Source organism: Phalangium opilio, unplaced genomic scaffold (assembly GCF_054372755.1).
Source record: "Phalangium opilio isolate 3A_F unplaced genomic scaffold, DU_Popi_V2 ptg000017l_1, whole genome shotgun sequence".
NCBI lineage: Eukaryota > Metazoa > Arthropoda > Arachnida > Opiliones > Phalangiidae > Phalangium > Phalangium opilio.
This window is the reverse complement of record NW_028324151.1, coordinates 4,355,436-4,378,123: the sequence shown is the minus strand read 5'-3', so window position 1 is coordinate 4,378,123 and position 22,688 is coordinate 4,355,436. Positions and strand designations below refer to the sequence as shown.

The following is a 22,688-nucleotide window of genomic DNA, read 5'->3' as shown; positions in this document are numbered from 1 at the left end:
TGGATAATGGCGCGAAAACTGTTTCAGAGCGGAGCGAGAGAGATGCCCTATTTTTTTGAGCCATGCTCAATCAACAACACCACATATGAGTCTCTATAAAGAATAGTGTACAAGTAAAATCGATTATTTAAATTTAGTAACCACGCGCCATCTTTATTTTAATCCTAAGCCTAACTTGATTATAAATAAAAATTAATCCTTTATTATAAAAATTAATACCCAAAGAAACTAGGTCGTATTCTCGTAGTGTAGAGGTACAATATATGACGTAGAGATTTCAGAATCCGCGCGTCTACATTGGCGCCATCTATACATTTATTTTAAGCCAATTTTTTAACATAAAAACATTAAAATAAAATTAACTGTTATAAACTAATAATAGTCAATTATAATTAGTAAAATAATGGTATAAATAATACTTATTAATTCGTTATAACGCTTTTTTAATAGAAGGCGCGATCGACAAGTTTGATAAAAGCAGACGCATCCTATTAAACCGGAGATGACGTTTACTAGTAGCGTAGTATGGGGGAGAATCTTTTTATTTTGGCCTCAGGTGCATTGTCGGGAAAAAAATTGCGCTGAAATGTCCGCGACACGTAACGCGTTCGCGTTGTTATGTACATTTTTGGAGCTTTTTTAGGACTGATAGACTTATCGGAAGGTCAAGAGGTCAGCCTAATAGATCTAGGGTAAGTGTTTACGATTTTCTATGTCATTTTCGGAGGCGCGAAGTCCCTTGTTTAGGCTTAAAGAGCGTTCGGTAAATCGAACCGCCCACTTTCACTCGCCGGGCTCCCGGCGTTCGGCGCGCAGCATCTCCGCGGTTTTCTTGAAAATTACCGATGGTCTTCTAAGCCTCGGTCCTATTTTTATCTCTGGGATTCAGACCTAAGTTATCGGTGCTGGCTTTAAAAAAGGTATAAGGGGTTGACGGACAGTAAAATACGAAGAAATTAACCTACGGTAACCTTGGGCTATCTACATTTTTCAGTTTTTTTTTATTTTTAAACGTGGAGGTTATTTTTTTTTAACTGCCTGCCAAGTCTAGAGAAATGACTTCAGAGATAATACCTGGAAAACGTACTATTCTCTATGGGTTTTTACAATTTTTATTGGCCTACAGGTGCACATCCGTCTCCAATATGAGAATAACACGTTATTGTTTCACAAAAGTTTACGAGATATTAGAATTTTTTTATCTTTGATAGATATTTTTATGGTCGTAATTTTTTATTAGTAAATTACATAATAATAATAATAAAATGGACGTTTAAAATATAATTTTCACGTACGAATTTTAGTAAACAATTTTAATTATAGTGTTTGAGAGGCATTAATACAATAACACCAAAATTTATTCAGTAGAGTGACATGCCAAGCCACAAATAGAGTATTAATATTATGCTAATTTTTAGTAGTTATTTGAAAAATATTTGATGGAAACGAAAACATAAGTTTATTAGATAATTTCTGCGGCATCAATTCAATTGTAGTCTTTGAGTACCTTAAAATTCATGGAGAAAATCCGGTTTTCCATGATGTAGTTTTCACGGAGTGTCTTCAATAAATAAAAACCGGTTTTTTCAATGAGATATTTATATTCCCACGTGGTGGTTTTATAACCAATTATCAAAACAACTGTCCTACCTCTCGTTACTATCCGAGTAATCGGACATTAGCCCCTAACTTCAAAGGATATTTTTAGTTCTTAAATTATGGGTTCAAACCTAAAAAAAATAAAACAATTTTGAATTCAAAACGAATGACAATCGTAGCCTCGTATTGAACGATAAAAATATCGATTTTCCCATTAGTGTTTTTAGAAGTTGGCAAGAAGACCACCATTCTTATATATTTTCTTTGTGATTTATAGCGAACAATATTACACGCCCCTAAAAAGAGAGAATCCTACTTTCGACTTTGGTATTTTTGTCCCTCGGGTTCCACCCCCCCCCCATTGGTTAGTAGTACTCTAGCACCAGAATCGACCACGACCCACGGAGTATAAAACCTCACCAAGAGGTGCCAGTCAGTGGTAAAAGTTCCGTCGCCGCGGTATGGGGTGATTCGGTGAACTACTTTTTGTTAGCTTGCCTCTATTTTTTTGTCATCGGTTCCTTTGCAAAAAATGCAATTTCATTTTTGTTTTGGGGTTTGGGTTCGGGTTCATATCGTGATCCTAAGAAATCTTCGGGTGTCTTTTATAGACTCAAATAAAGAAAGGGGGGGGGGGTATAAAAAGTTAACCTTTTAACAGATGGCTATGACAATGTAACGTGGCCAACTGACTCATCCTCCACAAAAGAGTTAATCTAAGTTCATAGCTTGATAATAATCAGATATATTTTTACTTTTTGAAAGAAACATGTGAAAGAAAAATATTTTGGGAGCTTAGTTCGACTTTAGGTATTTTAGAAGATCCAAGAGCTTGCTGTGATTTAGTAAAATATTCAGGGTTGACACGGTACTTGGAATATCATGGAAAATTCAGGGAATTTGAAAATGGGTGGGAAATATGGAAACGTCGGGGAATTTTGAAAATGAGTGGGAAAGATCATGGAAAAGTCAGGGAATTTTGAAAATGAGTGGGAAAGATCATGGAAAAGTCGGGGAATTTTGAAAATGAGTGGGAAAGATCATGGAAAAGTCGGGGAATTTTGAAAATGAGTGGGAAAGATCATGGAAAAGTCAGGGAATTTCAAAATAGGTGTGAAATATTATGGAAATTTCAGGGAATTTGAAAATAGGTGTGAAATAGTATGGAAAAGTCTGGGAATTATAATGGAAAAGTCTGGGAATTATAATGGAAAAGTCTGGGAATTATAATGGAATAGTCTGGTAATTATAATGGAAAAGTCTGGGAATTATAATGGAAAAGTCTGGGAATTATAATGGAAAAGTCTGGGAATTTTAAAATGAAGTTCTAGAGTTAAATGCTTGATATTAGTTGAATTAAAGACGGCCATAGAAGAAGAAGGGATCGAAAAAGGGGTCATTCTTTACCCCGTATCTCCCCTCCCCCCTACCAATTTCCTTTTTGTGGACGTCATTTTGCTGGATAAAGATAATACAACGATGGGCCGCGATATTTTCAAAGCGTGTATTTCATGAAGAGTAGATAAAATGAGTATAAGCTTCCCTTACCTTATCTATAGTCGGCGCAGAGTGAAATAACGACTTGTGAAATAACGACTTCAATGTTGAAAATTTTCAATTATTCGGACACTCTCGAGATGGCACCACATCGTTATCGCCTTTTCTTTAGCCATAGCTCACTCGATCATGCCTTGCTGAATGATTGAACTACGCTTTAGCAGACAATAGCTTCCCCCTCTCAGTAACACTCCATATAACAACCCCCAGTGCAGGGTGGGAAATAAGGATTTGTTTTCAACTGGACATTAGGCCAGCAACCCCCCTGGTCTGGAGTAAATAACTGGTCCATGACCATTGACCAAGGCACGTTGTCTGCTAAACTAAAGAAGTGGATAATTAATATATTTGAGTTAATGTCTGGACTCTGGTTACCCTTGAATTTTCTTAGTGACCCCCCTCCGATTTAATTTTTAAACTGGTCATTTGCCCTGTGCCACCACCTTATTTCCCACGCTACCACATTGATCCAAACCGCTAAGCCTAACCTAAAACGTCCCAAGGTCCAAACTATAGTACTCTAGTTTATGAACTCTTTGTAAGATCGCGCATGTAGCGAGTGTTGCGTGACTGGAATGAACTCGCGATGTTTCACTTTCTCATTTTAAGTAACGTTGCCTCCTCACTCGCCCCTGTCTTTTCTTGGGCTTTATATACTAAAGATTATCCATGACGTAAGGTGTTCGCAAAATGATTTTCTTCTAAAACATAATACATACCTTCTCTCTTTCACTCAGCTCGTATATTTTATTTCGGTTTTCGGTAATGATTCGCTAAAAGTTTTTATATTATCGTAATAAATATTACTGGTTTAAAAACAATTTATAAACGAGGTCATTGGAACGGTAATTGAATTAAATTTTATGATAATACCAATACATATTTCCGTTTTTTAAAATATTCTTTTTTTTTGTTTAATCGTGTATGGTTATTGAAAAGGGTTAAGTTTTAACAAGAAGCGATATCTAGTTTACTAGGGAGAAGGTATAAGACGCCTATAAGTATTCGCACGCCATAGTCCCAGTCCCCCTTTCAAAATACAAGGGGGGACGTAAAAAGGAGGCCGAGATATTTCGCCGCCTCTCCTCAGTCGGAAAATATGACTGTAATTTTCGTCGTCATTCGCGTCGCCGCGCTGACGTGAGTTTTCAAGAACCAATGAGATGCTGGTTGTAGTTTGGAGGCGGCGGGGATTAACTCAGGACCTACTATACGTTTGGACTGGAGATAAGGAGCTAGTAGAAATGTGGCGCGAATTTATACCTTCTCCCAAATAAACTATAGATATTACTTCTTGGTTTTACTTAAGTATAGTTAGTCGTAATTAAACTGGCAAGTATAGTGGAATTAATTCCACCGATAAAAGATTACCAATAAAAATCGGCCCAAGTTCGAAAGTGCATTGCTCGTCGCGTTAAAATGGTAAGAGGTCGTCGAAATGGTTGACCTTTCTCCCTTGTCCCTATAGTCCATTCTATAAGGGGAACTGAAGTGGGCAATAAAAAAACAACTCGAGGAAATGAAAATGGGAAGCGACTCTTTTTTTACAACCCCAGCTTCCCTAAGATGGAGATCGTTTAATCAAATAGAACTAACGCTGTTAAAAGCGTGGAGATTGATTATTCAATCTTTCTCGTGTACTTAGTATATCCTCATTGCGCCCGCCTTTCAATCGTATTACATGCAATTAATTAAACGAAAAGTGATGTGATGTGTGTGAAAAGACATTTTAGTTTTCTTGATTAAGGCTTTTATCTATAATGAATTTCGTTCGTTGCCTCAATAATAGACCATTTCAATGTAACTATGGGGGAAATTCACGGGGGGAGGGTAGGATTTTGCCTTCCACTTAGCTTTTTGCGCCTGCGCTGTAGTGTTTTTGTATCATGAGAGTGCATGCGCTGACTCAGAGACGGATCGCAATGTATTGCCTACCACCTTTTTACGCCGAAAAGGTCTATTTCCTTGAGTATTACCTGGAATTTATTTACTTATTTATTTAAAAGAAACATGAATGAATAACCATCCATGTATGCCCACTTAATGCATATACGGACATTTTTAAAATATCTCATTTGATGTACAGTACCTGTTTAATGACGTTGCTGATTTCGATTTCAAAATGACGGCCAGAAAAGTAGTACTTAAAAATATCCTAACGGCAATGCCGAATTTCTTTACTGCTAATAACCAAAAGCCCTATTAAAATAGGTTAGGAGAAATGGGATGGCTTTAAAGTCATGGAAAACCCTTTAAAATTCAGGGAATTTCGAAACACCGAGAGACTTTATACACTTTACCACCCCCCCTCTCCACCCCTTGACAAACAATCACGGAAATTTAATTCCATCCTATTAAATGAATTTAGAAATTAACTTCAACTATTATTTAATTTTAGACGCGTATAATTATACAATCATGCATACATAATATTATACATGTATTAAATACAGCCGTATTCGTGAAGACCTATTTAATAAACCAATACTATAATACTGTATCCCTCTAAGTTTCCCCTAGCTTTGTCTTCGTTAATTTATTCACGTCGTATATAATCGCTACCGTTCGGTTCGTTCGTTAATTGATCGAACAGGATAAATTAGCATTTATCGATTAAGGTAGCGGCGATGCGTATCGGTATCGACATAAGTTTATAAGTGATATGTTCCATAAGTATGACACTACCTATACTTCGTAATGCTTCTGAGAGACTTACAGCTCGAGATAACTAGTTCGAGAACGACGGAAGCGAGAATTGAAGTCCTACACTCGGTGGTTAATTAATTTTGCAGGACTTCCATCTAGGTCCTATTTATTCTGCATTACTAAGCCTTTGACAACAGCGCCTCACCAGGCCTACCTCGCTTTACCCTACATCTATGACCTACTTCAATCACTTCATGACAAGCTCCAGTTTCTAAGTTACCAGTGACAAACTTATGGAAGGAACATATCTTATGAACTTATGGTATCGTCTATAATAGATTGATATGGTGTGTCTAGTTAGCTCAGGTTTAGGAAACACGAATTATTAGAGGGACCATTATAACTTCCGTTGGAGGTCTAGTAACGTTCTTCCCGCCCAATTCTAGCTTAATCGTATTTATCCATCATTATATTGTGTAGCTTTCCGCCGGAAAACAATATTGTTTTTGGGTGAAAATTAATAAGAATCTCATTGGTTAGATTGTACGACTCGAGAGCTAAGCCTAATTAGTAAAGGCACTTTGTTTTTTTGGTGCCAAAATCGAGGCCAAAATTCGCCAGTGGATGCAGACAGCCATTAGGGCGTGAAAAGGATCCGAAAGGGGTATTGTTTATAATAGAAAATAAATATGGAATTTGGAAGGTGGTTACCGTGGTTGTAGGGGCTGAAGTACAGCGAGTTTTATGGGGAGATTTGAGTGGAAACTGTTCTATGGGAACCCTAAACAAGATGTTGGTGTTATTGTTAGTGTTTTACGGGTGACCCCTCAGTTTATAAAAGCCGAGTATTATGCAGGGATAGATTTAATTTTAGAAGTAGGAATGGAGAACGTTTAGTATTTACTTCAGTCCGACTCATAGCCTAGTATAGAGCCCCTCCCTCCAACACGTAACGAAAAGTTTAGATTATCTTATTGACTCACTTAAACTACGTTTTGATGACGTTGCTGACGGGGACGGCCAAAAATACGTAATTTCTTTTTACCTCTCTCGCTATGAGCCGCTTCTTCTTTCATACCCCCCCCCCTCCGTCCCGTGGAAGAGGGGTCCGGGACTTTGACGCGCGCCCAGATTACTCTGTTCTCCATTCCTACTTCTAAAATTAAATCTATCCATGGTATTTGTTTAGTCTTTTGTTTTGGATATTTGTACTTGAAATCTTGAATTTAGTCTTGTCAAACTTTAACTTTAGTTTTAGGTATCTAGGGGTAATTAAACCCAGATTCTCTGTAATTCGAGTACAGATTACGTGTATTTATTACATGTACAGCGTACATTGAGCCCCTTCCCCTCCCCCCACGTGTGACGCACGAGGTAAATTGAGTTTAATTGTTGTATCAATTATCTGTAACTCGAGACTCTTGTTTGGACTCTGCACGTGCAAATTAGACTGGAATTGTTCTTTCTGTTGTTGGCAAAAGTTAAATTCATCTTCATAGCTCTTCATTATTATAAAGGTTTAAAATGATTGGTAATTTTAATAGAAAGGAGCTAGCCTTCTTTGTTGTTACTATTAGGGTCTAAAAATAGCGAAAAGTCTACGAAAAATATAATCAATTTCAAACGAGAAACCATATTAGTTACAAATCGATCTTTCTATCTCTACAAAGATTAATTAATACACCTTGGGGAAATTTAAAACTATTGGTTCTTAATTTAATTTAATCATAAGTTTATAAGATATGTTCCGTTCCATAAGTGTGACACTACCTATACTTCGTAATGCTACAGAAGTGACTTACAGCTTGAGATAACTAGTTCGAGAACGACGGAAGCGAGAATTGAAGTCCTACACTCGGTTAATTAATTTTGCAGGACTCCCATCTAGCTCCTATTTAGTCTGCATTACTAAGCCTTTGACAGCGCCTCACCAGGCGGCGTCGCTTTACCTTTTACCCTGAATCTATGACCTACTTCAATCACTTGATAACAAGCTCCAGTTTGTAACCAGTGACAAACTTATGGAACATATCTTATAAACTTATGATTTAAAAGAAAAAAATATCCACTTACAATGAAACTCTGGAAAATTTTACGTTAATTCCTAATACCAACAATTTCCCAAAGTATCAAAAGATAAAAAGGTGGATTTAAATCTATGGACTATTACAGGCAAAGAATGTACTATACTATCAATTAATGTTTTACAAAATGTATAAAACAAATACTGCATGCAGCTTATAATGAATTGCAAATTGCGGGTGAAAACTGGTTTATACGGGGTTAAAGATCAAAGGTTCTACGCGGCGGCGGTCAGAGAGAAGACTCGTGGTCTAAATTGGGAGCCAGAGAAATTAATGGGGCGACTCGAATTAAATCGCCTAATTGACCATGTTTCGGACTCCCCCCCCCTCCTTCATCCCCATCTCCTTTTCCTCTTCCTTCCCCTTGGGGCCAGCCAGGAGGGCATGGGGTGACGTCGAATTGAGGAGCATCAACTGAAGGAACGAGAAGAACATTTTGCTTCGATTCAAGGACTATAACAATCTATTGGGACTGGTATCTGTCGACGTTAAAGAGATAAATAATTTCAATTAATGATTAGTGTGCGAACAAGTGTCGCCAGGACTTTATTTGTGACGTGTGCAATTCAATCGATATCTACAAGAGATACTGGAAATATTGTAGTATTTTGTTCGGTTCAGTTCCAAACCTGCGTTAGATACTCTAATAGGGAGCTAACAGTTCTGACCCTGAAACGACACACCCTTCTATCTCTTACTGGAGTTTCATCCCCCTAACGGTTGGAAACAGTATTTTATGCGCAAAAATGCCAACCAGAGGGGGGGGGGCTGCGTGACGTCAGACTATCTCTTCCCCCTAGCCAGTTGTTAGCTGGCAACCCTGAAGCGCATGCGCAGTTAAAGTTAAGTAAGAGGGGGGATTAAATTTCCATCAACCACGGAAATTGGTTTTACTAAATTACGAAGACCGATTTCAACAATTAATATTGATATCTAGTCCCACTATACAAATGGAGTCCATGTTCATCTAAAATCCTCCCATCAGAGTTATACCCAAAAGGGGCTATCTAGGATTGTCGCTTTGGCTGTAGGGGGGGGGGAGAGAAAGGTCAAAGAGCGAAGAAGGAATTGCATGGGATTTAGGTTAGGAAAAAATGGACGTAATTAGATTAATTAGTGAGGAGAAGCAATCAAGCCAACTCGACCCTTTTTGATCCCTTTTCTCAACCCCCTTTACTCCCCCTGCCGGCATTTTATTATAACTTTTCTTTCTTTGTCTAATTTATATTTCCTCGGGAGTTAAAACGTTCCAAAGTCCTTTGAGGCGGCTTTAGCAGCCAAATTTTTGGTTTTTGTTTTAAGCTTGGGGTTTTATTTAAAGGGGTTGTGAAATTATGAGATGCGAGGATTTTTTGTTCTTCATCCTATGCGACTATAGTCTGCTACTACGAACTTCCTCGTGACGTCACGCCATCCTATCTCGTAATTACCTGAGATTTGGCGACCATATTGGAAGTCGTCAGCTCTGAGTCGTGTAACACGAGCTGTAGGCCAGCGTGTCCTAGGATTAGAATCTATTTCGAAACTGATAATTAACATTTTAAATAACAATAAAAAAGGTGCTAAGCCTTAACTGTTTTGTTGTTAACAATAACGACTAATATTGAGAATAATATGAACCGAACCGAACTGACTTCAATAGGGACTTCCTACAGCGTCATTATGGTATGTTTTTTAACAGAATGAAAGCTATATAAGCCGCTCCTCCTGGTATGTTTTTTAGCACTAGCGATGTTGCATGAAGTAGTACTGCCAAGTCCCTATTCCAAAATCCAGTACTACTAAGGGAAAAACAACTTACAGGCGAATTTTTTTTATTGGTCTATTTAGACTTCCAATATTGACGTCACGTCCCTGTAACTCCTCCCCTCTCTCAGTACCACTTAGTTACGCAATTTTTATTTGTAAACATTTCAATATTCCTTTAGAATTGGGGGAGATTTTTTAAAATGTATCTAAACACAAAGGCAATGAGAAGCGGCTTTCTTTCCCAATTAAATGGGATACAAACTACTATATACTTCGATCGCTATTTTTTACTCTTTTTACTCTTTTCTCTCTGTAAAAGAGAAAGAGTGAGAGAGAGAGAGAGAGAGAGAGGAGAAAGAGAAAGAAAGAGTATTAAGGGATGTTACGCTTGGAAAGAGGCACACAGACCCAGAAAATATATATATATATATATATATATATATATAGGGAAACAAAAACCATGCCCCGAACAGAAACTGGTATAGTCTGCAAGAAATGTATGTCCAAGACTATAAGAGAGCTAACTATATCATTCTTTAGGTAGACCTTACGTATATACGTAAAAGAAAGGACCCATATTCAACCTGAGAACGACATATTTGTTTTAAAAGTTTCAGATTTAAATTCCCTGGTTGTTTCTTGTGATTTTCCATGAATTTTCCAGGTCAAAACTCAGTTTTTTTACAGCATGTTAAGTTAAAGGGAGAGGTTAAAAAACTAGTTGGTTAAAAAAAAATTTTTAGATCTAATCTGACAATATATATATTGTATAATATTCATTGGTTGTTAGTTTGATAAAGACCCGCGGGTCGAAAGCTCACGCTTTAATTTTATTGATCTGTTACATCAATAAAAATTTGATTTTATCCATGTGTTTCCTCCGTTGAAATTGTTATATTAAGTTCAATTCCCTGGTTGTTTCCTGTGATTTTCCATGAATTTTCTAGGTCCAAACTTAAGTTTCACAGCATGTTAAGTTAAATTCCCTGGTTGTTTCCTGTGATTTTCCGTGAATTTTCTAGGTCAAAACTTACGTTTTACAGCATGTTAAGTTTAAAAACACATTGTTAAATTTTTCGTAAACCCAAGTGAGCTTTCCCTACTAATATAAAAGTCTGACTTTTCCATGATTTCGTTAAAATTAAAAATTAAAAAAATCAGTCATTTTGTTACATTAAAAAAAAAAAAAAAAAATTCATGGACAATTCCATGACCTTTTTGACCCATTTTTTAAACTACCTGGACTCTTCCACGTATTCATTGTGAAATGTTGTGGCAACCATGTTAGTTTTCCATTAGCTCATGCTCCGGGAACATAGGAATGAATGAAAAACACAAGAAATCACTGCACAACCCAATTTTATCTTCAAAGGTTCTCTCAGTTCATATGGGTTCTTGGTAAAAAGCTCTTTTTCTCTGGCTCTGTGTTGTCTTTAGGGACGAAACTGTTATAAGAAAAGAAAAAAATAAAACCCGTATCGATTATGGGTTCTATTCCATCGATTGCCGATATTACTTCGTTAGGGATTTTCTAGTAAACTTCGTCAAGAAATAAACGAGCGAGGGGCCAACCACCCACCGTAATCGGTGTAGACCTTCGACTGTACTAAATTGATTAAGATTTAAGAGTAATATTTAAAACCACTGACCTTGATTCAAACATGTTAAAATGATTACTAGTCATCCTTTATCGGTGTACAAGGAACTTTGGAGTGGTTATCCCCTCGTAAACAAGGCCCAAAAAAACAAAATTATCGGATTTTTACCCCGCTTTCTTTAACTCTTTTTTTGGTCTTCTTCTGTGGAAAGGTACGTTAGGATTTTTTTATAGGTGAGATTGCTAGTCCTGAGTGGATAATGAAGGAATTCATTTAAATCTGGTCAGGTTAATTACGGTTAAACATGAATGTATAATATTCGATTAGGTGGGATGGGATGGAGATGGACTTCTATAAGTTTATAAGTGATATGTTCCTTCCATAAGTATGACACTACCTATACTTCGTAATGCTACTGAGAGACTTACAGCTCGAGATAACTAGTTTGAGAATGACGGAAGCGAGAATTGAAGTCCTACACTCGGTGGTTAATTAATTTTGCAGGACCAAGTTCCATCTAGGTCCTATTTAGTCTGCATTACTAAGCCTTTGATAGCAGCGCCTCACCAGGCGTCCCTCGCTTTACCCTGAATCTATGACCTACTTCAATCACTTCAAAATTACAAGCTCCAGTTTCTAAGTTACCAGTGACAAACTTATGTAAGGAACATATCTTATGAACTTATGTTATCAGGCATGTCACGTGCACTTTTAGCCAGGTAGATGTATCTCCGTATCATTATTAAATTGCAAGAAAAAAAAACCCAATAAAAATACCGAGGAACAATGAATTGAAATCAGATAGCGTGTTAAGATAGAAAAATAAATATTTTAAATCTCATTCACGCGAAACATTCTCATTCCAAAATTTACGTAATACATATATCGATGTATCAGGTAACTCTCTAAGGACCAGATGGCGCAAGGTTCCCTATAGCTATAGTGACCCTCAGAAAAGTCAGGGATTCATGTAAAACTAGTGAAAAAAAAATATTTTAAGGTCAGTAGAGATTTAGGCCTCGGTGGTCAAACCAGAAATTTCGCCCCGACAGTTTACATGTAATAAAAATTACGATTGAAAAGTTTTTTTGGAAACTTTAAAAGAAAAGAAATTTTTTTATCTGAAATTGCCTCTTCAGTTAAAAACTGGTTTCTTAGAAATTCCATCTAGGCCTAATATACCTTTTTTTAAATAAAAAATAAATTTACGCAAATAAAAAAATAACTTAAGCCAAGGTTCAAGGTGAAATCAAAATGCTGTAGCATGCATGCATGCCAAGACATATTTAGGTCAATGTTATTAAAATTATTTAGATATTGTTTCTTTATAATACTTGGTCGTGTTAAGGAAATTCTTTGACACTATCGGACCTTATAATTTGGGAAAATTTAAAGGGAATATAAAATTTTATTTTCTATTTTTGTTTCCTTCAGCAAGGCGACCCCGACATGACCCTCTTCAAATTGTTTTAACCCCAAGTATTTAGTATCCTTGGAAAGAGGAGAATTAGGGCTATAACATACTCAAAGGACTTCCCTGTATCTCTAATAGAACCAGAGTTACAAGGTGTAATGTAAATAACCAATTTTTAATTTTATTGAGAGGATGTTTATGATCATTTTGTTTAATTACTCGGACCCTGATTGTCGTAACCCCCAAGTACTCAGTATCATTGGAAAGGCCAGAAATAGGGCTATAACATACTCAAAGGACATCCCTGTATCTCTTATAGAACCAGAGTTACAACACTCCAAAGCAGAGGTATCCAAAATTAATTTTAATATTTTAAAATACGAGTTGGTGCAAACAAGTCCAAGATAAATTAAATATAAGATAGCTATAGCAAGAGATACATCACACAAACACACGTGTAATTACGTCATCAAGATTCTCTCTTTCTCCTTCTCTAACTGTCATTTTAGTTGGATTTTAGGTTAAATGGAAAAGCTATACGCGGGGAGATATATCCTATTAGCTAATTCGTTAGCAACTCGAGCCTAATCACCCTAAAGCAATTAGGACTGAAGTTACCCAATAAGAGAGATGGAAAGAGGCAAAGAGGGGAGGGGGGAGATAGAACACAGAAAGCTTTACTAAAACCTTTTGGATAGAAACTTCATCCTGGTGTCCGAGCGTGCATGGTTATCTTTATTCGGGGGGGGGGGTCCTTACTGAGAAAAGGAGCAGCAAAGCGGAGCGGTCAAACGTAAAGAGAGTAATTGACATCTACTGGCAGCCTCCACTATAGCCCCGCGTCCGCGTCTAAATGGGATAAAGTGATAAATATATATCTATATATATTGAGAAAGGATCGACTAAAAGGAACAAGGCATAGAGTATAGCACCACCCAAAAGAGATGACATTTTCGTGGTGAAAGTCGACGGTGCAAACCCTCCCTCATGGGATCTTCTAGTCTTATCAACTCATTCATGAATGTTCTTTATACCCAACTAAATCTCAGCCTGACAAAATTCTCCAACTTCTTATTTTAAGTGAAATATAGAGTACCAGGCATAAGTTTATAAGATATGTTCCTTCCATAAGTTTGTCACTGGTAACTTAGAAACTGGAGCTTGTCATGAAGTGATTGAAGTATAGGTCATAGATTCAGGGTAAAGCGAGGGAGGCCTGATGAGGCGCTGCTGTCAAAGGCTTAGTAATGCAGACTAAATAGGACCTAGATGGAAGTCCTAGCTGCAAAATTAGCCACCGAGTGTAGGACTTCAATTCTCGCTTCCGTCGTTCTCGAACTAGCTGTTTCGAATTCAAAGCCAAAAATCAGACGAACCATAGATTACCAATTTAATTAATTTAAACTAAGCCTAAGTTAGACAACAACAAATTGTTTATATAAGTCCCTCATTTTGATTTTCTTCTAAATATTTACATTTACCCTTTGAAACTTGGGTCGTTTCAAGGTTTACCTTAACCTTACCGTTCGTCCATACTTTGCGCTCTAACTTCTTTCCGATTTGGGCGCCGCGTGTAACGTGCTAAGGTAAGGTAAAGTATTCGGACACTTTTGCGCTGTGTCAATATTTTCTCGGGCCTTTTGTCAAGAAGAAGCAAGCATGCAAGGGGCTTTTCGCGTGTTAGTCCTCGTATTTCTCGTCAAATGGCCCGAGTACTGATAGGGGGCGACGACGCGCTACCAACCACCACGCACCCTGACCCCCTATTCACGCCAGACTGACCTCGCGTGTGCTGCTAAAGGTTCCGTACCAACCTTAAAATTCAATACTAAAGAATAAACCCAATTGATACCTCTAAGAAGAACTTCTTTAACGAAACAAAAGTCGAGGGGAAGAAGCTAAATTCGCAATAAAGGTTAAGAAATTTTATAAATTGTGATTGGGGGAAAATTACGTCATGGTCATCCTCATTAAAGGGTTAATATCGCGCAAATAGATCATTAAATTTGGTTTGGTATTTTTTTTGGATTAAATTTAAAAAATAATGCGTCCGTCAATGTGTTTAATTCGTGCCGTCATTTTGGGGGCTACATACAACGCGTCTTATCCACAATATGGCGTGGCGTTCGACGCATTATACCATGGTTATCCTTTCATAGGTACAGTTAACTCAGTTTGAAACGAGACACACACAATTTAGGGCTTGAAGGAGTATATATATTACATAAGATAAGATACCGCGACCCAAGGACGGCTCAGCTTTGGGGTATAACGGGTAGAGGGGTAAGGGGAAGAACAATACAAAATGCCAATACGTCTTCGTGAGGAAGTTTTATCACGAAGCAAACGGAGCCGAAAGTCTCACTCAAGCCTGTTCTTTCTACTTAAGCCGCTTCGGTATAGAACGACAGTCCCAAGTCTTAGCTACTAAGTGACTAGCCGCGACCTAGAAACATTTACCCGGATTAGAGATGGCGTCGATTTGATGGGATTACCCCCACTCACTATATAAAGGATAGCCTTTACTGATGGAAGAATATCTGAAAAGTCTGAACCAATGGGAAAGGGGTAGCGTGAAAGTATTTGAAACAGTGACAGTTTTTCGGTATGGTTGCATGATGACCTTTGACATTAGAGTATTCCAATACCTAGAATGAAAGTTGCAGGAATAGTTTAAATTGCATTGGTGTATGTAAAAGCTGACTGGTCTTATGAACTTTGTCCTCTCTTACTTCATCATGATGAGAGTTAAAGTTAGTACAGATTGAAAGTTGAGGAATAGTTTAAATGGCAGCTGGTGCTACGATGGTATACGTCTATTACCTCAATTTCGTTATCATATGACCTTTGACGTCTTCCTTCCTCGATCTTGAGGACTTTTAGTATCATGATGTACAGATCGAACTTTTAAGTAGAAATAGTTTAAATTGCATTACAAAATCACACATAAGTATAAGTGGTATTCATCAATAGTCCCAATTTCAATTGATCAACGTTATGACCCCTTACTAGATCTTATCTATTCGCAATTGGCTATACCAAACGTGTACTTAAGAACCTAAAAGCTTATAAATAAATTTTTAGGGTTAAGTACCTAGAATAAACTTTATTTTTAAATAAATTTTTCCTGCAAATTTTGCGGTTTTTAATAACGCTTTTGAAGTTTTGCCGAAAGCGCATTTTCGGACTGTACGCTAAGTTCGTTCTTTCATTTCAAAAATTGCAGCCGGAAGTTGAGTATATCCTAGCAAAGTTGAGTGTATGACAAAAGGCGAGGCGCGCGTGCGTGTATGGTTTTTACATGCTGGCGAGCGAGCAAGGGACGGACGGACACCGAGAGTCCACTATATATATTAAAGTATACTAAAGTAAAGTCACGAATCAAGTGGGGCGAATAATTGTTGCGTCATTTCCGCCTGGACGAATTCATTTATTTTATTTCTTTTTGGGCTTTAAGAAAAATGTCAAGAAGTGGAACAAAAGAATCGCTCGCTTGGCGTAGACTCACTCGATTTTCTTTCAGAATTCCCCCCCTATCCGCTTTCAAACACCCCTTTTCGCCCCCCCCCCCACTTCTTTTTCTTAACTTTTCCCGAATCCTTCAAAAGTTCGTCGAGTGTTGTTTGTCCATGCCTTCTCATCTCTAGAAGTATAGTTGACTACTCTAAGACCATTAACCCCAATGGACTCGAATGACCATTAGGTCGCGTGACTTGTTCCTTCACTAGGGCAACTTTAATGGATTTATACATTTATAGCATTTGAGTCCGTGGGTTTTAATGGTTTTAGCCTAGGTTTACTGGATGGGGTATATTTTAGTTTTATCCTTTCCATTATATTTAACTCTACATCTTCTTCTTTTTACCCCTCGATGGTTCTATCTGATAGATCTTGAAGAAGTTTCGTCTCACTATAAGAAATCGACAAAGTTTAAGTCGTGGTTGAGAAAATTTACCGAATTTTGCGACTTCGTCACTAATTTTATAATTGAACGTATTGTTTCTATTCTATACATAACGAGCGTCGCGCTTTAAAGTGTGTCTGACCAATCATGAAGCACCACACTTTAGAGTATCTCTCAAAAGTTCATAGATTAAAAAGCAAAAAGTATACTTCGTCGATACTTCCTGGCGATGTGTAATACGAGAAACGCCCCCCTTTACCTCTCAGAATAGTGTCGACCCCCTCTCTGCGTATGATTAATTTCAGGACCGTAGCACGTGAATTGGCTTCTAAATTAGCAGATGCTAGCTCAAGTAGTACCAAGAATTAACGTTTGAATCGGCACCATAGAGTACTATTTTGTTTCTGTAAACCTTTGACCTCGAATAAGCTCTATGATTGATCAGTTTTTCGTTCGTGTAGAGGTTAAGAGGAGGGTCGTGGTTTTCTTCTTCTCATTTTACATGGCGTCTACAAGTTACCAAAGACTGGGAGTATACTTTTGGTCTTTATCTATAAACTTTTGTATTTCTTTCTCTTTCCTGAAGTTTTCTTTTGAAGTTAAAAACCTAAAAAAAAAGCCTATTGTTTCAAAAACTCCACAGATCAAAATAATTAGGCCTAGACTTGATACGGACGCTAAGCCTTGGCGTGTCAAGTTTGGCGCACTGACCTAGAAAGATAAATTGATTCCTTATTGACTAAAACGATCAGAGAAAGTCGAAGAAAGTGGTTGGTGAAAACTAAAAATGGGGTGCTAAAGAAGAAACGTATAATGTTTGTACGCCATTAGCTCCTTAAGAACAAAACCCTAGTGATGTGCACTTTTTAGCGATGGCTTCTTGTGTAGATATCGAGATAGAGTAGTTAGGCCTAGAAAGATGCCCGGGAAAAACCAAGAAAGCCAATCTAAAAGAGCACAGGGATGAAGAAGGGTAGAAAATCATTCGCTATAAGCCTAAGAACCTACGTTAGAAGCCATTATTCAGAGGTTGAAATCCCTACAAAAACAAGATGGAGATAGGGATATACACTTGATCCTGTTCAAGGAGAGTTGGCAATCTAAGTTTACCTCAACCTTAGATGCGGAGTAATACAACATATTGCGGCTTGCCAACTGAAATTGAACAGAGAGAAGGTTAATTATATCTAAAACTAGGTCTAATAATTTTTTTTAGTAAAAACCGATTGAAAGACAGTTTTTTATAGCAAAAGTTCAAGTTTTTAATGGAATTCTTAAGAGCTTAATTATTCTTTTTTTATTAATTTTCCCGAACGTGAGTTCACGCCATTTGACCCCTTTAATTAATTAACGGCGTCATCTTTTGTTTTATATGAAAAAAAAAACCTATTTCTAAAACTAAGTTTGAAAATATTTTAAAAATTTACTTCTCGAAGAAACATTTTTAATTTTAACTGAAATAAAATAAGTAAAAAAGTAAAAAAATCTTATATAAAGGGAATTAACACCAGCAAGAATTTTTTCTAAGATTTCAGAATTTTCTTGGTGTTTTTACATTATAGTATAACCCTTCCTTAGACTGCAGCAACAGTATAGAGTAATGGCACCTAATGTAAAATACTCATATATTTTTATAGAGCATAATATAGCTACACACTTCGCATTGTTTTTATGTTAAAATAGGCAAGTCTCTTCTAAGGTTGGTTTCTACGTTAATAAAGGCAAAGACTAAAGAAAAATTAATCGATAAAGAATCTCGAGCACCAATGAAAAGACAGAAAAGATCGCCAAAAGAAAAAAATCAAAATGAGTTTCCTTTTATAATAAGAAAAATTCCTTTTAATTTGGGAAACTAAAAAAAAGAGAGAGTAGAAATATACTCCAGTTGGTTTGAGAAATGAACGTTTAACGAATTAGATTTAATTGAGTTAAAGGTACGTTTATACCCTCATGTTTATTCTAATCCAAGCCTTTCACTTAACTAGCTTCATTTTGAGTAACAATCTATAAGAAGCATTGGTGGCGTCAACTGTGCCGCCTTTGTTCCAATTTTCTTTGTTCTTGGTTAGTGACACCCTTCTTTCTGACCATTTTTACGCTTTTTTTCTTTCTTTTATTTTCTAAGACACTATGCCTAGGCCTATAAGCTTTTCTCGCCCAATTTTTTACTCTTTTTATCAGTTTTTCACGTAACCCGATAAAAGGTCTTTTAATAAAATAAGGTTACAGTGAAAAAGTAAAAAAAGAAAATCTAAGAATTTTTTTAATTAAATTTTTGCAAAAATAATAGAAAGTAGCGCCAAATAAGGTCATAACAAGGAAAGGTCAAGAATAGACGACCTTTAAGATTAGATGCGTTATTTGTTGCAATGTGACAGGGCTGCCATATTATGATTACCTGAAAACCAGGAATATACATACAAGGAAGGCAGGGAATTTCATATTAGTTTGTTATAATTTTCAGAACTAGTTAAGTGCACGGTGCTATTAACTGTTAGCAGAAGGGGATAATAGGAGAAGGATGGCACTCTGTATCATCGTATGAAACATGCTTCTTCCCAGGCTCTCCCTTCTTGTTTCTCCTAAGTGTTCTGATGTTGGGAAGAATCATGTTACAATTACCACGGTCTGTGGTGCACTTCTCTCGAAGAGAAGTATTATATACTTCTGGTGTTAGCCACAATTTTCGAACTTTCTACAAGTAAAAGAAAGGAATGGCTGAAACGGCCAAGAAAGGTAAAATTCTAGAATATAAAGCGAAATATCGAATGGTGCCAAAACCCGGGAATATCAATTGTTACCACCAAAACGAGGCCTAACCTTTATGGACAAAGTGTGTACTCTGTCGATTTATATGTCAATTTAGGGCCCCCTTTCGCCAGAAAAACGTCACATAGTGTGCGGTTTCAATTTGTAGTCTTGACAGGGCTTTGACAACCAGGCAGGCGGGCATCTGACAATACAGAGCACAATTAATAACCTCGATATACCGTTATATTTTTGGTTGTCAAATTGAGAACGGATTTTTATTGGTCCCTGGGATGTACTAAACAATATAAACGTATACCATAGACAAATAAATAAATTATAGGGACATGCGCAAAAGCCTCGATCATTTTGAAGCAATTCGCATATACATGTTTAAATATAAGCACTACCTCCTATATAAGAATCAAGGCCCGAGTATGCTCCCTCGTCAGATGGGGATTTGGACTTGTATATAATTGTGCGGTTTCCCCGTGAGGTGGAGCTCGTTTCAGGATTTCTTATTTCAAATCACGCCCGTTCGCATTAGCACAATGACTTTGACTATTTGGCCAACATTGGTTAATTAGAACTATTTTATGTTTAATATTAATACCAGTTTCATACTTTTAATTTATAATTATAGGCAAGCTTAAAAAACAGGTTTTATTAAAGTTGAAAAATAATTTTATTAAAACTCATTGCATCAGTTTTAATTTTAAAGTTTTAATAAAAACAATATCTATTAAAATTCAAAATTGTCTTATCAAATCTTTTTGTAACATTGTTCAATTATTTTTTTTTTCATATGATTCTTAAGCCTTTGCACTATGCCTGGATTATGGTAGTGGGTGGGATGTAAGAATCAGTCGTATAAAGTAAAGAGGGATGGTAAAACAGTGGAAATTAAATTTCACAGAATTGTTGTGAAAAGGAGAACGAGTTAGAAATCGAAAATGTTGGAACTCCAAAGACGGGGAAATGTAACATGCATTTCGTTAGTGGGTATCGGACCCTGGTCGGGAATCGGCGGCCCTCGCGGGGAAAGCGCTCTTTTTTGAGGGGTTGCTCTCGTGGTTTTACCCGGCCCTGCTTGGATACCGACATTATTTATGAAGCCGACGCTAAGCCTTGGTTATTAAGGGAAATAGTTTCGATATTATAATTTTTTAAAGCTTCAATGTGCATGTGTTTTCTCCAGTAGGATTTAAATATAATTCCCATATTATTACTAACTTTTTTAAGTTCCAATATTTTTAGTTTATCATAGTTTAGATTCAAATTTACTCCGTTATCTACAATCCCAGCTATTTCTCCGTAACCCGAAGGCGTCGTCTACACGTGATAGCTGTGACGTCAAAGTCTGGAAACGAGCGCCGCGCTGCGTCTAAATCCCGCGAATTAAAATGCCTCATTTCGAAGGTAAAAAAATTCCCATACTCGGGCCTTGATTCTTATATAGGAGGTAGTGATATAAGAGGAGTTCATATCGTTTTTCAAAGATTTCCGAAAAAAAAACCATGTATGGTTTCTCTTCACAAACTAAAGTGCACTTAGGCACTATATATAATTCATCCTAAAAAATAATACTCTATTCATTCCTGTTGTACCTTATATACAACGTTGAGGCGCATTAATATATAATGTTTAACCTTATAAGAACGAAAGTAGTTTTCTCAAGTGAGGATAATCAGTGATATTGAAAGAATACCTAAAAAATCTCTCTCAAACTGAGCTGTTGTTTTCTGCAGGGAGAGATGCAGGGATTTATAAGTTAATAATATACGTTCCATAAGTTTGACACACACTTCCGACCGAATGTGCTTGCTATTTTCAGATAGACATACGATAATGGATGATTCTATAGCATACATCTACTTCACCTATTTTTACCCTTAGACTAAAACCACAACACCAGGTGTTTGTAACTTTATGAGAATCTATAAACAAGGTTCATACAAACCTGGAATTGCCCGGGAAATAAATTGACAAAACTCATGGAAATTTATAATTTTTTTGTAAAATTCACGGAAATTTGTGAAGTTTTAAGTATGTTTGATCTGAAGCGGTTGGTTGAACTAAAAAAAGAAAAACATTCTCGTATACGGTAGTACTAACCCCAAAAAACTACTCCTGCAGTTATTAGGCGGCCTTACAACTGGAAATCTCAGGGAAATAAAAACCTGGAAATGTCAGGGAAATCGGATTTCCAAAAGTTGTATGAACCCTGTACGACATATCACTTACAAAATCCCCAGCTCTAAGTGACCTACTAACTAGTTTCGAATCATAACTGTACAATGCAGAAGTATGGGCCTACCGTTGGACTAATATTTTCGGCATTATCTATGGGGAAACAAAATTAGAGACTGCGGCGCCATCTACGTAAAATATTTCCCTTTCATTTGTCGAGTCGGGTTAAGCGTAAAGATAGTGATCACAGTAGTAGGAAATAAATGATTTATGTTTAAGTCAAATCCGCCACTAGATGACGCTCCTCTACGAGAAAAGAAACTATCCTTTCGTTTCATACTTACGCGGATTATAAATAATAGACTTAGGTTGAAACTTTTATTGAATATTTGTAACAACATTACGAAGCCAGTTGGACGAACCAAAGAGAGAGCTTTTTAGGGTTATCTAGAATATGTATCTCTTAGTGGGGGTTGCTTATATAGAAAAAGTTCTATATATATATATAAAGTAATCTCAACCAGCGGGGGGTATAGTCTCCAACTAGATAGATAGATATATATTTTTTTCTCCTTTTCCCATCTCAGTCGACGTCAGTGTAGCCGCCATTATTTGGCCCTACTGGGAATAGATGGCTTCCCATTCCGATCACAAACATCTGCCCTGGGAGCGAGTCCTTTTTGGAAAAAAGAAAAGCGGAGAAAGAGCTAAACGGCGCATCCGAATGCCCCCCCCGCTTCCCTGGTGTAGTAGATAAATATAAGTACTTTACTCTCTCTCCCTCCCTCTCTCTCTTATGTAATTGTAAGTAGGACCCCACCCCTTCAGCGACAATTCAACCAATATACGCCGCTTAAAATCAGGAATACATACAGCTAAGAGGAATAATTGTGTAGCTAGCCATTTTCAGTCAAGGTATCTAGGCGGATTTTGTGGGAGGGGCTATAGACTAATCATTATGGATGACGAATTTTACCTTGCGCATTTATAGTCTATATTGCTGCCTGTTGCACCTTGCGCGTGCCTAGGAACTCGCGTTGCTAATAACAAATGAAATTGCAGTTAGAAAGACGCCATCAGAATTATGAAGCGTAATGGGTAGTAAGTTCTCAAGCCCCGCATAGAAATTAACGTTGGAGATATGGGGGCAAAATTATTCTTAGTAGCTGTATGCATTCCTGGTTGTATTTACCTAATAA

At 37.0% G+C, this 22,688-nt stretch overlaps 1 long non-coding RNA gene across 4 annotated transcripts in view; it reads right to left on the bottom strand.

Moving 5' to 3' along the window:
• Positions 1–1,443: 1,443 nt before the first annotated feature.
• Positions 1,444–22,688, bottom strand: part of LOC149702584 (uncharacterized) — a 143,405-nt gene continuing 122,160 nt past the window's right edge. Inside the window, exons 2-6 of one of the 4 annotated variants that reach the window (XR_016381760.1) lie at positions 15,153–17,706; positions 14,963–15,093; positions 11,313–11,481; positions 11,152–11,241; positions 1,461–11,080 (exon numbers count right to left, since the gene is read on the bottom strand). This is a non-coding gene — a long non-coding RNA (uncharacterized LOC149702584). Of the gene's footprint in view, positions 11,482–14,962; positions 15,094–15,152; positions 17,707–22,688 lie in introns of all 4 variants that reach the window. The other 3 variants (XR_016381759.1, XR_016381761.1, XR_016381758.1) reach the window with 3 other exon arrangements.